Source organism: Dermacentor andersoni, chromosome 2, assembly GCF_023375885.2.
Source record: "Dermacentor andersoni chromosome 2, qqDerAnde1_hic_scaffold, whole genome shotgun sequence".
NCBI classification, from domain to species: domain Eukaryota; kingdom Metazoa; phylum Arthropoda; class Arachnida; order Ixodida; family Ixodidae; genus Dermacentor; species Dermacentor andersoni.
In genome coordinates this window covers 236,199,175-236,214,007 of record NC_092815.1, presented here as the reverse complement: position 1 = coordinate 236,214,007, position 14,833 = coordinate 236,199,175, and the positions used below count along the sequence as shown (strand labels likewise).

The 14,833-nt window shown below is 46.2% G+C and overlaps 1 protein-coding gene across 3 annotated transcripts in view; it reads left to right on the top strand.

Annotated features, from left to right (window-relative positions):
- ScsbetaA (Succinyl-coenzyme A synthetase beta subunit, ADP-forming) overlaps positions 1-14,833 on the top strand; it is a 79,185-nt gene that overhangs the window by 40,751 nt on the left and 23,601 nt on the right. The window lies entirely within an intron of this gene.

Sequence of the window (14,833 nt, the reverse complement as noted above, 5' to 3'; positions counted from 1 at the left end):
AGAGCTCCTCTTCCTGGGCCACATCATCAGCAAGTCCATAGTTCATCTTGATGAGCAGAAGACAGCTTCCATAGCAAAATTTCTGCAGCCCATTGACAACAAGATGGTGTGCAGATTCCTTGGCTTCTGTTCCTACTACAGTTGAACCCACTTATAATGATACCAGTTTTAACACTATATCGGTTATAGCACTGAGAAGCTGCTGTACCGTCAACTGTTGTATGTTTTCTATGGGGAAATAACCCACTTACTACGATGCCCCCATGCCACATTATTGGTTATAACGATGAACACAAATGGGCTTTGCTCATAGCTCTGTGCTGCACCACCCTCCGAAACACGAATGGACTGTGCCAACTGCTCTGACAGCACTTCTCTCAGATTGCTTGCTAGGCCCTCATTCTGCGCAGTTCTGCCAATGGATTAAGTCATCCGTGCAAATCTTTTTCGCTTGCATCGAAGTCTTTCCTGGCCACGTGGTTTCTTAGCCTCGTTTGGCTTGCCGCCAAAATGGAAGATGGCCGATCCACCCACTTATCATCGGCAATCCACAGCGTTGCCGGTGAAAAAAAAAGCGTACTGCTATAGATTTGCAAACAAAGTGCTTCTAACCGATGAGGTGATTGCGGCAAATGTGCTTGCATCGCATAGCAACGGCAACAGCGACAACGGCGGCGGCAGCGATGACGCACAAGGTAGGGCCTCAAAGTTGTCCTCGCAAGATGATTCAGATGATTCAGTTTCCCCGGGGCTTCGTTTTCATGAGAGACCTTCCGCTGCACTACATGGAGCACCTAGATACCTTGGGGAAGGATGTCAACAAGCTTCATGTAAAGCATGCAAGGGTGGTGGACATGGGGTTTTCTCATGCAAGCCGGTGAGAAGTAGGTGGCGAGATGCTTGTGGCGATCTTGCCCCAGCATTTCTTCTGGATTTCTCAAGCGGAGAGGCTGCCACGTCAACCTTCTTGCATTCTTAAAAGGCCCCTTTTGGGGCCACCCTAGGAATGCCTTGGCGGAGCTCGCATGCCACTTGCCACCTGTGACTCGTCTTTCCAGTTGTTATAGCACTACTATTCTTGAATGCTGACAGCTACTGCTTGTTGCACGTGATCGGACCACACGAGAAGCAGAGTTAAACAGTTAAACAAGTCAGCACAATCAGCAGCCGGATGGAGGAAGGCGGTGGGAAGAGGCACCAGCCTCCCCGCCATTATAGTTTTCTCAGAACAGCTACGCCATCCCCCTATGTCGTTTTTTTTTTTTTTCATGCAACTTCGTTATAACGATTATTGGCTATAACAATGGAATTTTCGTGGCACTTGAATATTGCTATAAGTGGGTTCGACTGTATAGGCATTTTGTCAAGGACTCCTCTCATAATGCCAAGCCACTGACTCATCTCACAAAATCAGATGTCGAGTTTTAAGTGGCGAAACTGCAATTCGAAGCATTCCAAGGCCTTAAACAACACCTGCAGTCGCCACTGAAACTTGCACATTTCGACCAAGACGCCGATACCGAAATCCACACAGATGCAAGTACAGTCAAATCTCGTTACTACGAACCCCACATAAACAAATTTCTCAAATATCGTGAATATCTTCAAAATCCCCGCCAGATTGCCTATACCTTCAGTGTAAAGATATTTCAGAACTACTAATTTCAATGCAGTGTATATTTAAGAATAACGCACATAGTTTATTTTCTCCTTTATAACCAAGGAACATCAGTATTACGAATTTGGCTAAAAGTAACAGCGCTGCAACTCTCGCATGAAACAGAAACCGCGAGTGCAGTAGCTGTCATCATCACCATGTCGAGTGCCAACTGCTTCGCCACAGACTTCACCAAAAACTTCACGAAAGGTTTGGCAATGTTCGTGCAAGATCCAACGATGAATGCAGCTAGCAACGGTGCCAAGAAGCAGCGAAAGCAGTTTTTGCTGCAGGACAAAATGGACGTATTGCAAGAAATTGACGCAGGCAAAAAAGCAAATCGACGTGTGCAGACAGCATGGCATTGCCCCATCGACCGTCGGGACCATTTTGAGAGACTGAGACAAGATTGTCAAGCTTCTCCGGGAATCGCAACTCGCTCCTACGAGGAAACGGCTGCGACTGGGAAACTTTCAAAATGTAGACCAAGCTGTTCTCACGTGGTTCAAAGATGCCAGACTGCAAAACATTCCTGTGTCTGGCCCAGTACTTCAAGAAAAAGCCCGCGAATTTGCAGACGCACTTGAAATAACTGGCTTCGACACCAGTGCGAGTTAGCTTTTTCGTTTCCGCCAAAAGAACGGAATAACTTGGCAGGTAGTCTCGGGCGAGGAAAAAGTTGTTGATAGAGAAGGCACGGATTCTTGGCGCAATGTTCGTTTTCTAGAGATGGCTGAATCGTGCTCTGAAGACAATATTTTCAACATGGATGAGACCGCATGTTTTTATCAGCTCCTGCCAAACCAGACTATGCACTTCAAAGGGCAGCAGTGCAAAGGAAGGAATAAGTCACATCTTCACGTGACAGTCCTGCTCTGCTGCAATGCGACAGGCAGGAAGAAAATGAAACCGCTCGTCATCGGCAAGTAGGCAAAGCCTCAACGCATGAAAAACGTCATGCTGTTACCGTACGACTACCGCGCCAACAAATGAGCCTGGATGACCAGAGAACTCTTTGCCAAGTGGATCATCAAACTCGACGACCAACTGAGGAGGGATGACCGAAGAATTCTACTGCTTGTCGACAACTGCTCTGCTCACATTGTGAACGTTCGCTTGACGCACATTCGCTTGGAGTTTCTGCCGCCAAACCACACATCCTTGATACAATCCCTAGACCAGGGCATTATAAAGAGTGTGAAAGCAGAATTTCGTAAGCGCCTTGTGCAGCGGTTGATTATCAACCTCCGCCTAAAGCAGCCAACTGCAATCAATATTCGTCAGGCATCGGAAATGTTCACGGGAGCTTGGTGGAACTTGAAGGCGTCCACCATTAGCAACTGCTGGCGAAAAGAAGGGCTTGTCAAAGTGCCTGTGCAGCTTGAAGATGACCTGGAGGTGACCGACAACAACCCAGGAGACCTGCGGACCAAGGTTGCGGAACAGTTCTTCACAGTCTCTTCCTTTGACAACTACGTGGACAGAGACAGTGCAGCACTAACGGCACCGGACCTGACAACCGAGGAGATTGTTAACTGCGTTCGTGACGTCTCCAGTGACGATGATGACCCGAAGGAAGACAAATGTGGGTCACCGAACAGAGAAGATGAGATCGTGTCGAACATTGATGTTTTAGTGCACACGAACAAAGTCTGCACCTTCATCGCTCGATGAGGTATTGCGCAAAGTGGTAGATGTAGATGCATTCCTGGTCGGTTGTGTGTGCTGCACGTGCCAGGAGAAAATCACTGATTTCTTCAAATAAAGCAGCTTTGAAGTGAGTGAAACACTTTTATTTGAGAGTATGCTTGTCTGCACACGCGTCGACTGCCAAGGTATGTAATTTTCATTCCTAGGTTTGTCCACTGGCTTATAACCGCAAGTTTTTCATAACAACAATATTTCAAAATAACAAACGATTTTCGGCAGTCCCGTGTGATTCGTTATATCGAGATTTGACTGTACAGTGCAGTCCACTTACAACACAGTACATATGACATGTAACAGTATATCGGTTGTAACGATGAGCAGACTTAAGAGTATCAGCTTATGCATTAGGGCTATGAGAAAAGAACGTATACCGTAAAAACCCACGTATAATACAAACCCGCATATAGTACGAGGTGAAATTTTGGGGACGCGAAATGAAAAAAAAAAGTTTTATCAGCATATAATACGAGTTAGGAAAACTTGAGGACAACATTTATTTAAATTGCACTCTGCACTTCAATCACTGTCTTCCTCAGCTGCGCTCTCTTCGGATAGTTCCTTGTCGGACATATCTTCCCAGAGGTGCTCATCCCCTGTGCCATTGAGCACGTTCGAGATGCCGCACTTCTTGAATGCGCGATGCACAAGATCCTCTGGTGTGCTGGCCCACGCGTCCACAATCCACTTGCATAGCGTGGCTGGCGAAGCCCGCTTCAGCCGCCCGGTTGACGTCACTGCAGGCTCACCTGAGTGCATCCAATCTGTGTGTAACACCGCTTGACCGCGTTCTTGAACGGCTTGTTCACGCAAACATCTAAAGGCTGCAGGTGAGACATCATCCCACCCGCAATAACGACGAGTTCAGTGCCAGATTCGCACAACAGCCTCTTCACTGAGTCAGCCAAATGGCAACGAAATGCGTCCAGCACGAGGATGGACGGGAACGACAACAGTGCGCCGGGCCGTCTACACCAGACGGACTTTATCCAGTCGAGCACAAGATTCTCGCTCATCCAGCCTTTCTCATGGCATCTCACGACCACATTTTTTGGCAGCTCCTCACCTTTAGGCACTGTCTTACGCTTAAGGATGACATACGTTGGGAGCTTGCATCCGTCTGCTGTGCACGACAACATGACGGTAACTCGCATTTTCTCGTTTGCAGTGGACCGGCGATAAACTTGTTAAGAGCCCTTTTCGTGCACGGTGAGGGGTGATGGCATGTCCAGATAAACCGACGTTTGGTCAGCATTGCCGATTTGCCTTAGCTGGAAGTTATTGGACTTGCACAGCGAAATACCATAGCGCTGAAAAGCCACAAGCAGCTCTTCGAACAATTCGAGCGGCTTTTGGAAAATTGAAGTTCGGTGGCATAAGGAAAATCCAGCATGGCACATGTAGCGATAAATCCAGTGTTTGCTCGCTTTGAGGGCAGAGCTCGGTGGCCCTTTTTCTCTTGCAAGCTCCTTAGCTTTTGCCTGCATAAGCTCCACGCTCACAACTAGATGCGCAGCTCACTGTTGGCATACAAACTCCATCAGGGCAAGTTCGATTTCCGGGAATGTCCCACTCTTCGGGCCGCAAAAGCTTCTTCGCATTCTGCTGCACACAAAAAGGGCTTCCTTTTGTCGACGCCACCCTCAAATGCTTCCCTCGTTCATGCCAAGCTGCCTCCTGGCTGGGCTGTTGCCGATGTCCTGTGTGGCTAAAATAACCTTTCTCTTGAAAGCAGCCGAGTACTGTTTTCGTGGTCCGGACATCTTGGTCCTTCAATGCGGAATAAAAAAGATGCACTTTGCGAAGCGTGGTTTGCATGTGTGCTGCCAAGGTGCGCACTCAACAATGCTGTAGTCCCGCAGCAGTAACGAAACCAAGCCGTAGCCATGCAGAAATAATGAAACCAAAACTTCTAGCTCAAATTTCTGACTGAAATTTTCGTTCGGATCCGCACATAGTACGACGTGAAAATTTGGGACGCTAATATAATAGGAAAAAATCCTCGTATTATGCGTGGGTTTTTACGGTATATAACGATATGTTATGACCACATGTCATGTACAACAATAAAAAATTTCCCTATGTGAGTTTGTATCTGCTGCAATTACTGCACAGCGCGTCCCGCCCGCCGATTGCAAACGCTACGGAGAGCAACACAAGTTGGCGCAGTGCATCGCATTGCAGTTGGCGCAGGCACCAGCCGCTCCGCATCCGTTCATATCAGGGGTGTCAGTGTGTCATGAGCCAATAAAGAAAGAAAGAAAAAGAAGGTAAGAAGGGGACAAGAAAGCACGAGGAGTCGGTGGAAAAAATAAAGAAACAAATGTTAGGAAATAAGATCGTCCGAATAAAGAGAATACAATATATGAAAGAAGAAGTGGAGAAGTGCACGTGGAGCTATGTGGCCAACAGAAAAAGGGAGCGGCGCAGCTACGCTCTGGAATGACGAGGGGTAGAAGGAGCAGGAAGCTGGACAGGGCGGGTGGAGCGCGGAGACGGCGGCAACCCAGTGGAACCTGTTCTTCAGCTGCCCCGGCCACCACTCGTGAGCTGAGCGGGCACTCCGTCAGCTACAGGCTGACGGAGCCGTTTCCTGGACTACCTGCGGCTACAATCCGCAGGCTAAGAGGAGTCGACCGGGCGATCCAGGTGCCTCGGTCACCCCACTGCCCTGACTTCCTGGCCCCGTCAACTATGGGCCGAATGTTGGATGCAGTGACGTCGAGTCCACGACGCATCGGCGGGCCCAACGACGTGTCGTCGGAAGCAGCGACAACTAGGCGACACGGCTGCATCGATGGTCTTCATGTAAAAATATTGAACTTCATAGCACATCGTGTGCAAGGATTTTAGACAACATTCTCGGTTAACTCGCTTTGTGGATAGTTTGTCGTGTGTTAGATTTTTTTTTTTGCTTTTGGGTTTTGTAACGTGTGATTTCTTGATATATGTATCTTTCTTATGCTCGCACCCCATAAAGGCTTTTCCTAACTTATCAAACGTTCCTTGCATCATGTTTACCACCATGAGACTTTGACACAGTGCAACAGCAAGCCATACCCATAGTCAGGCAGTATAAATCCCTTGGCATATACATGAACGGAGGAAAGACTTACTCAAGAACCCACCAGGACTATCTAAATATAAAGGGTAAGCAGAATGTAGCAATAACGAAACATAGAGTACTTTGGAACCACAATAAATATGAGGTGTTGTGTAGAATCTGGAAATGAGTAATGGTACCAGCGCTTGTGTTTGCCAATACCATTCTGTGCTCAAAGTCGGTTATCTTGTCGGGGTCGGAAGTTAGCCAGAGATCGGTAGGTCGGCTGCCTTTGGGAGTCCTCGGTAAAACCACAAATGAGGCAGTGCAGAGTGACATGGGTTAAGCCTCGTTTGAAGTCAGAGAAGCGCAGAGCAAAATTAGTTTTGAAGAAAGACTCAGGAACATAAATGAAAATAAATGGGGAGCTAAAGTACACAACTACCTGTGCTTGAAAACTGTGGAGGCAGAGGTAAAAAAAAGTTGGCAACCAAGTGCAGGGTAATTGAGTACAGGGCAACCAAGTACAGGGTACTAGCTCAACACTGGAGGGAGCCGAGACGGACGGATGCCGACAGCTAAGTTCTATTTCTATTTTTATTTCTAATTGCAGCGGCGGGAAATCTGAATAGAGATAGGGCCAGCATAGAAACGTAGGTTGCAGAGAATTGGAGCACTGCGAATCCAGGAGAACACTTAGCCAAAGTAGGGCGATAAAGTAGGTCGTGGCCAACACATAACAGTTAGGACTAAAGGTTTAATAGTTAGGGCTAAAAGTGTGTTTCTTTTTTTTTTTTGTCCTTTTTTTTTCTTTTTTCCCCTGGTTATTGGTTTGGTTATTTTACTAGCTCTCTTTATTCTTCTAGAGATTCCCAGTGGTCCTTATTATAGTTAATTTTTTTCCTCGCTTTTACACTGTTAAATAACAGTAGGACAAGAGAATTCATGGGACGACCGGCTAGAAAAGCCAAGGAGAAAGGTGGGGACCTCGTCCAGTGTGAGAGGTGTGAACGATGGTGTTATTTGGATGAAACGACATTCAAAACCGTGGCGGAGGCGGAAGGGAACGGCTTCGTGTGCAGGCTGTGTAAGGTGATTGAGAATTCGGAGAAGCAGCTAAAGAGTGAAATGGCGAGGACAAAGGAGGAACTCGAGAAAGAAAAAACGAAACGCGCAGAGTTTGAGGAAAGGGTCGAGAGGGAGTGGGCCTCAAGAATGGAGGCTGTAGAACGGAAATGGAGTGAGGAGCGAGAGAAAAGGCAGCAATTGGAAAAACAATTGAAAGAGATGAGAGAGGGAGAAGCTGAGAGGGAGGCACAGCAGGAACTGAAGGAAAAGGAAGCAGGAGGATCACCCAGTGGAGCAGAATTGGGGTCGGACACGTTAACGTGGGGACCGCGGAGGCAGAGAAGGCGAGGAGGCAGGGAAGACCCAGCCGACAGAGACAGGAGGGAGGCAAGATTTGCTTGAAGACAGAAAGGTCTGGGTCGTTGGAAGCTCCAACGTATCGCGAATGCAAACAGCACTCCTCAGAACAGTGCAGTATGACAGACGACTGAAGGTAGAATGCATGCCGGGGGCTCGATTCGCAGCTGTGGTGGAGAGAGCCAAAAGCAAACTGAATGAAAACAGAGGGAAGAAACCTGGTAATTTTGCACGCTGGGGTGAATGACGTCCTGCAGAATAGGGGGCGAATGCTGGGCAGACAGATTCAAGAGGGAGTGGCGGAATTAAGGGCGACCTCTGAGGCGGTGCACATTGCCCTGTGTACTGTCCCAGAGGTCAGGGGACAGGGCCCTTTCATTGAAGAACAGGTAGTGGCGGCAAATGTAGTGATTAGGGAGTTGGGGCGAGCCCTCAGGTGTGATGTGGTGGAGGTGAACAGAATGATTGGGGGGAAAAACTTCCCCCCTTTCGGCCCGGATGGCATTCACTACACTACACCAGCGGGATGGCAGGTAGGAAACAAGGGTGGGTCGTAGGGCTCAGGCTTTTTGCAGGCACGCAGAGCGACCCTGCAAGCCAAAATGTAAAAGATGAAGGACAGGGGAGGGGGGGCAGGACAGGAGCACGGAGGAGGAAGAGGAAGAAGGCAGTAAATGTGGGGTTCATCAGCATGCAGGGGGGAAGAAATCGCATTAAGTGGGACGAAATAGAAGAACAGTTACAAACGAAAAATTTTCAGGTATATGGAGTTGCCGAAACCCATTTAAGAGATGAGGAAGAGCCACCATTCATTGCGGGATACACCTGGGTTGGGTGCAACAGAAAAAGGAAAGAACGCAGAGGAGGAAGCCTTGGGGCGCTAGTGAAGGGACAGGACTGGGAAAGGGTAAGGGAGAGCTGCAGTGAGCACGTGGCTCAAGGGCACCGTAGGGAATGTTGAGACAATCCTGGGAGTTGTGTATCTGAAAACGGGGAATGAGTCGAGAGAGGAGAATGCAAAACATTTCAAATGTATGGCCAAGGACATCAGGGAGTTAGCTATGAAATGGGAGATGATCATCCTAGGGGACATGAATGCACATTTGGAATACTTTGACGGGGCGACAGATGCAACAGGGCAGATGTTAGTAGATTTTTGTGAGGCTCATGATTTTGTGATAGTTAATACTGAAATTAAATGCGACGGGAAAATAACATGGGAAAGAAATAACACCCACTCGACAATCGATTACTGCCTAATGTCCCACAAGCTGTATGAACGGTTGGGATGTATGGAAATTGATGAGGAAGGTACAAAAAGCCTGGGGAGTGATCACAAACGAATCAAAATCAGTTTTGGAAGGACAGTACCACTGGTAGAAACTAAAGAAAGGAAAGGTATGAGCAAATTGAATGACAGGCAGCTACAAGAAGTGGCGAAAAACATTGAAAGCATGGTATCCAAGCAACCGCAAAGGGCATGGACATACGACGAGTTAATAGGTATTTTTAAACGAGAGCTAGAGAAGGGACAGATTAGGAAACTAGGAAGTAAGCAGGGAAAATATAAACCGAAAAGCTAGTGGGACCGAGAAGTTAAGGAGGCTATAGAGCAACGCAAAGATGCGTGCAGAAAACACAGAGAAGCGAAGAAAAGGGGAGCCACACCAGAAGAGGTGGAGACAAAATGGGAGGATTACCTTGCAATGAAAAGAGAAGCATTGGCATTAATTCAAGCCAAGATAGCAAAAGTTGGGGTACAGTGGATGTTAGAGATACGAAAAAAAGACAGAAATGCCTCTAAGAAATTTTGGGAACACATAAGGCAACAGAGTAAGAAGACAGAGGTGGTTCAGCACTCACTGACCACACCAGAAGGAACAAAGGTAGAGGGAGAGGAAGCTCAGGAATATATTAGGTTAACAATAGAGGCAGCATTTGCAGAGCCAGTGGGTAGCGAAATGGAGAACAATGACAACAGCAGGACAGAATTAGAGGAGGAGTACAGAAGGATGACAAGTAAGGAATGGGACAGAATTGAACACAAGGTCCCCGTGGGAACAGCGACAGCACCTGATGGCATACCTATGAAATTGATAAGCATATTAGGCCAGAAAAGTAAATTAAAATTACGACAACTTATTGAACAAATAGTAGTAGGGGGAGATGTTCCACAGGACTGGAAATCAAGCAGAATGATATTAGTTTACAAAGGTAAGGGAAGCAAGGACAACATTAAATCCTACAGGCCAATAACTATCACATCAGTCATATACAGAGTAGCAATGCAGATGGTGAAAAAGAGAATGGAGGAATGGGCAGAACGTGAAGAGATCTTGGGAGAACTGCAGAATGGATTTAGAAGGAACAGAAGGCTAGATGATAATTTATTTGTTATAACACAGTGCATAGAGATAGCGACAGCCAGGCAGAAACCGCTATGGATAGCTTTTTTAGACATTAGAGGAGCCTATGATAATGTAAACCGAGAAAAGTTATGGAGCCAGTTGAGGGAATATGGTCTAGATAGAAAGATGATTGAGTTCCTACAACAAGTTTATAAAGATAATGAGGTAGAGATAACATGGGAGGGGGAAACTACAAAGCCAGCTAAAATAAGAAGAGGTCTCAGGCAGGGCTGTCCATTGTCGCCTCTGCTTTTTATGATTTACATGAGCCAAATGGAAAAGAGACTAGAACAGAGCACAATAGGAACTGACATAAGCTATATGCTGGAAGGGCAGAAGGTAGCTCAAGTACTAGCCGGACTGATGTATGCAGATGATATTGTACTGCTTGCTGACACCCGAGTAGGGCTACAGGAACTAATGAGCATATGAGGAGAGGAGGGAGAAAAATTGGGACTGCAATTCAGTAGAGAGAAGTCTGGGATAATAGTATACAATGAAGAAAGGGGGGAACCATTGGAAATACAAAGCACTAAGATTGATCATGTTGAAAAATACAAGTATTTGGGCGTATGGCTAAACGAGGGCAAAAAGTGCTTGGAAGAACAGGAAAAAATTATGATTGAAAAAGTGAAAAGGAACTCGGCTGTAATGAAACACAAGGCACTTTGGAACTATAATAGGTACGAGGTGTTAGGGGCGTATGGAAAGGGGTTATGGTACCTGGCCTCACATTCAGAAATTCAGTACTGTGCATGAAATCGGAAGTTCAGGCATGCATGGAAACGAGACAGAGAAGTGTAGGCAGGTTGGCCTTAGGAGCACACGGGAACACCCCTAATGAGGGAGTGCAGGGGGACATGGGATGGACGTCATTCGAAGGTAGAGAGGCAATAAGTAAACTAAAATTTGAACAGAGACTCCCAGCACTGGAGGAAAAAAGGTGGGCAGGAAAAGTGTATAAATATCTGTACATGAAAAGTTTGAACACAAAGTGGACACTTAGAACGAGGAAGCTGAGGAATAGATACCTACAGCCGAGGGAGGGGGTCCAACGTGGTTCTAGTGTGGGAAAGGAGGTGAAGGAGACGGAAAGAAAAATGTGGGAAGAACGAATGCTCGGAAAGCCAGTGCTATCAATGTATAGGTCACAAAAACAGGAGATTAAGAGAGAGCTCTTATTTGATAACTCGCGGGGCAGCTCACTATTATTTGAAGCTAGGACGGGGGTTTTGAGAACGAAAACATACAGGGCTAAATTTGAAGATGTGGACCTTCGGTGCACAGCTTGCGGAGCCGAAATGGAGACCACTGAGCATATAGTGCTGAGATGCACAGACCTTCGCCCGACCCTGGCAGAGGGAACAGTGGCAGATATGGAAGGGGCATTAGGTTTTCCCGGGGAACGAGGGCAAATAGACGAGAAATGAGTGGCAGTAACGAAGGGGAGGCTAGAGGATTGGTGAAGGAAGTCAAGGGATAGATACCATAAATCGGGGAGATAATGCTTCCCCTACTGTTTTAGATAGTTATTTTGGGGGGGGGAGGGGAGTGAAAACTAGGTTAAGGAAAAGAGGATATAAAGAAAGGAAAAAAAAAGAATAATAATAAAATAGGAGGGGAAGCAAAAGGCTAGGTCGCGCCAGCTGCCGCCCGTTACAAAGGGTATAGCCGCCATCCATCCATCCATCCATCCATCCATCCATCCATCCATCCATCCATCCATCCATCCAACTGTTACTAGGCAACCAGGAGTCATCAGAAAGATGGTGACAGAAGCAGAGACAGTTAATTGGATGCTAAGAATGGAACCAAAAAGCACCATGGAGATTTACAAGAATGAGAAGAAAGAAATTACAAGGGAAAATCTGCACGATAACACAAAGGGCAGTGCCTTGCTATTTGAGGCTCGAGCCGGTTGCCTAAAGACAGAAACATACCAAAGCAAATGTTCGGAACTAGAGGAGGCTTGTGTATACTGCAGCAAAAATCCAGAGATCACTCAGCACATCCTAATGTAATGCGAAGGGATTCACCCAGTGCTTGGATTTAAAGTGAACAGAAGCACTAACCAGTAAGCAGTCGAGATAAGGAAGAGACGCTTAGAGTATTGGTGAAAAAAAGGCTGGGAAGAGGTGGAAGTGACCGGATCTGTTACAGGCATAGGTAGGGGTGCATGGTAGATGGAGAAGTTTTGAGGGAGAAAAAAAGAAGGCTAAGGAGATGTATACAAAAAATGCTTGAATGAAAAGCATGTACTATAGCATACAGGATTAACTTAAGCAGGCTAGATAGCTATTTGTGCCCGCCCCGTTTCAAAGGGGGCGCCCATAAATCATCATCATCACTGTGTTGCGCCTCGCCCAGGATCATGCTCCATATACGTCGGAGAGAGGAAAACAAAAGTGAAGCGGTGTGGTGGCGCTCGCCTTTTCTACAACCTCCCTCTCCCTCAACGCTAGCTGAACTGTGCTGCGGAAGCAGCCCCGAAGCAGCGGACAGCCCAGTTTATAGAAGATGGCACCAACACAGCTTTTCGCTCTGTCAGCGGCAAACTTGGCAGGATTCAAAGAAGTATGAGCTCACGGAGTTGACGATATGGACGATTCCGAAAACCGAGGACTGTGAAGGCTGCCGATCAACAGAAAAAGGGTTGGGACTGTTTTCCACCATAAACAACTGTCTCAGAAAAACAGGCTTTGTGCACCATGGTGAAATCGCCCATGACAGTGAAATGAACATGGTGGAAGGCACTGATATTACCAAGCTCTGGGAGCACATCTCTACTGACGATGGAACAGGTGGTGCTGCGATGGAGGTGTTTCTGAGTACAGAAAGTGTTGCCTCATTCTGTGATGAGATCTCTGACGAAGCGATTGTTGTCGTGGCATTGTGTGATGGAGGCAACGACAGCAGCAGCAGTGGTGACAAGATTGACAATGGCCCGTCTTTGACGCCGACCTCGATGTTCACGTAAAGTGCGCAGTTGTTGATCCAGTCGCTCATTGATTTCTTGCACGCTAGAGGATTGGTTCCATTGTTAGCGCAGTGGCTGAACGCAATGCACACAGCGGTTGCAAACCTGAAATTGTCGTAAAAGCAAGTGCTGATTTCTGACTACTTCAGCATGCCTAATGCTTTCGTGCCGTTTACAGGTATAAATAAATGTTTTGTTTTTTCATAGCCTACTTTCTGCAACGTCTATTCTTTAGTGCAAGTGGCAGATTTGGGTTCGGATATATAAAGTTATGTTTGGCAGCTTTTCAAATATAACGATGATTGCATATAATGATCAGATTTTTCTTTTTGACATTGTTATATCTAGTGTAGGCCTCAACGCCATCCTAGTTCAAAGGAAAGATGGACTTGAAAGTATCATAGTTTATGCTATTATTGTTCTGAGTGTTACTGGTTCTGCTGGGCACAGGTTTGCCCAATAAACATTTAGTTCCATGGCTTGCATTGTGTTGCTGTGGTTGTTCACCATCAGCACATGACAGTGTCAGCATGGCAAGCTGGCAACAGGCTAATAAAATCAACAGCTATTTTTTTTTCTTTTTTCAGCTGTCGGAGGCCTCACAATTGCACTTTTCTCGCAGACTCAACTGCAAGTTCCTTATAACGAATATTGGATATCACGAAAGTCTGTGTTGGATGTGATATCATTATAGCAAAGTTCGACTGTACTTGTAAGCACCATCGTCACCATCATTGCCCTCCTCCTTAAGCTGTATTTGCATGATGGACCAAATTTCATGGATGGGCTTGACATGACTCACTGCCACCGAATCATGCAGATAATTTTTTGCTGCAAATATAGAGCTGCGTGCCTTTTTTTCAGTGTCTGTACAGAACAGAGTCAGCTAATGTTCGTTATAAACAGTGTACATCTTGCATAGAAAACAATTTTTAGCCATTTTCTCCAAATGTTAGTTTGTTAGTTTTTTTTTTTATAGTAGTATTTCTTATGTTTTAAGGTTGATAGGTCTGTAACAAGATCTTGATTCTAACTTGCAGCTATTTACTTGATTGAAGAAATATTTTTTATGTCATCGTGGCATTGGCACCATCAGGCGAAATAAAAGGAACTGTGTCTTCTAAATTGCAGAAAAGTAGAGCATGCGCAATCTTCATGAAACCTGTTGAGTGTCTGTGGACACACCAAAATATAGCAAGTCATCAGTTTAATTATTAAAGATGAACAATGTAGTGTACTATTACTGCATCCAAGTTGCACATGTTGGCATTGGTTGGCGAAGGATTTATTGCAGGCCTACAAGTTCTCACATGAACTTCTCGCAGAGCCTACAAAAGAATTGACTGGTGGAACTGACCTCTCAAAGAGCACCTCACCAGGCCTTACAGGAAATTTTTGTCGTGCACCAGAACTTGAAAAATAGCATCCAAGGAGTGTTTTACTGCAATAACTTTTCAAATTAGTTCATTATTAGAGGGGAAAGGAGAAATTCAAATGTCATGTTGGCATACCGCCGGGAGGCGTGCGTCACTACCAATGTAGACATTCCCTCCCTCTGCCTCGACTGGCATCCGTAAGCGACATTTACGTATACCCTGCCTTCTTCCATACCAGAG